The 1,931-nt window shown below is 42.7% G+C and overlaps 1 long non-coding RNA gene across 1 annotated transcript; it reads right to left on the reverse strand.

The window, feature by feature from the left end:
• Positions 1-936: 936 nt before the first annotated feature.
• Positions 937-1,913, reverse strand: LOC141812420 (uncharacterized). The gene is made up of 4 exons (XR_012600298.1): positions 1,611-1,913; positions 1,464-1,521; positions 1,270-1,346; positions 937-1,033 (listed from the first exon to the last, which is right to left on the reverse strand). It is a non-coding gene; the product is annotated as an uncharacterized LOC141812420 (long non-coding RNA).
• Positions 1,914-1,931: the final 18 nt, after the last annotated feature.

Below are 1,931 nucleotides of genomic sequence, written 5' to 3' on the forward strand. Positions count from 1 at the left end.
ATCAGCATGGATCATGGTAGTAATCATGGTATATCAACAGAACAGAATAGAAATAAATCCTACTATACAACAGGGTATAACAGTATGGTAATCCAGAATAGGTCATACTGTGCAACAAATAAAGAAATCTACATGTATCATGTATGTGATGTCATACAAGTGCAACAGTCATAGCAAGCAAGTGCAACAATCGTAAGCATATGATGAAAGTAAACTAAATATATATCAACCTACCAACGGTGCATGTAAATACGTAGCAACCATAGCAACCAAAATATCCGTCGCTGTCCGCACTCGTCGTCCCAATCACTCTCCCAGAGCTCAGTGAAATGGGGGCAAGACATGACATACTGCACAGCTCCGACAACTGACCACTAAAGATAAGTGGGGAGGGGCAGTGTGAGGGCAATGTAGCCAGTCCTGGTCATACCCAACTGTAGTGCAACCTCTTACCTATGTGGCACCACAACGTGGTGCAGGTAAGATCCATCAACAAACAACACCTACAACTACTATGGATGCATGATGATCATCCCAACATGTAATAGCTAATTAATTAGCATGCTCAATAGAAATTTATGAAGGTCAATATATGTCGAGGATACAGTAGTAATACTGACCTAACAGTGGATAAATATATCAAGATCAGATAATGTGTGTCAAACAACATCTAACACTAGTATCAACAGAGTAACTGACATGATTTGCAAAAGTATCAACATGATAGGAATCAGAGCATCACAAGGTCAACAGAAGTAGCAACAGAATAGCATTAGATCATGTCAAAGGTCAACTAGGTCATCAAAAGTCAACTAGGTTAGTATCAAGTAATGTTTATCAAAGGTATCAACTATCAACAATGTGAAACAACAGAACTGCAACAGGATAGATAAAACAACAACGAGACATGCACTGGAAAAGCTGACCTGTATTGACCAAATACAGGGTACCCACCTGATTTAGACGACCGTCAACAACAGAATCCCTAGAAGCACTCAAACTCCGTGTATCTCAGGACCAACAAGTTACAATCCTGTAAATTACAGATATGACAACGCTAAATATAATATTCTACTAAATTTATAATAAAATAAATCCTAAACCAACATTTAAGTTATTCCAACCCATCCAACTTAACCTAATCCTAAAGTTACACAACTTATCATTTTCCATTGATCTAATTAAATTGATTATTAAATCAATTAATACTTTAACCGAAATTAAACTAACCTAATCTAATAATCCAAGAATGACCGTCCACAATCTTACCTCAGATCTGCTCAGAACCTTTGCCTGAACCAAACTTAGCCTCTGATCAAGCCACCTCCGATCCCAAGCTCACTGTTCTGTTCCAAAACAATGAAATCAAATCATACCACTCACGGCATAGCACGAGTATCCAACCTAACACCTTGGCTAAACAACCTAAATCAAAAATCCAATCAAACAGTAACTATACTCACCTCTTTACCTCTGATTGAAGCCCTAAAACTGTTATCCTTTCTTCGTTCTTGAGCCAACCTGAAACAGTCATCCAATCAGCCCCTTCACGAGCTCAAGATCAAGTCTTCAAAACAAAAATCCATCTCCTAAACCACGAAAATCCAAACCTGCCTCAAGATCCAGTCGGTCCAAGCCCTAGCTCCGTTCCAAATCCTAATCAGCCAACTCCTCTTCCCTGGCAGTGGACGGCGAAGGCGACGGTGTTGGGCAACAAGGCGACAGAAGGCGGTGGCGATCGACGTCGAAGGCGGCAGCGAGCAGGGCGGCGACGATCAGCGTCGAAGGCGACAGCGAGCAGGGCGACAGCGTCGACAGAAGATGAGGAAGAGGAGATGAGGCGGTGGTGATCTGACGGCAGCAGTGGCGTCGATGGCGGCGGTGGAGAGGCGCGGCGGCGTCGGCTTCGGCTGGTGAGGGAGGCGGCGGCA

The sequence above is a fragment of the Curcuma longa genome, chromosome 19 (assembly GCF_044706935.1).
Source record: "Curcuma longa cultivar G26 ecotype Majalengka, Jawa Barat chromosome 19, ITB_CL_G26_1.1, whole genome shotgun sequence".
Lineage (NCBI taxonomy): Eukaryota > Viridiplantae > Streptophyta > Magnoliopsida > Zingiberales > Zingiberaceae > Curcuma > Curcuma longa.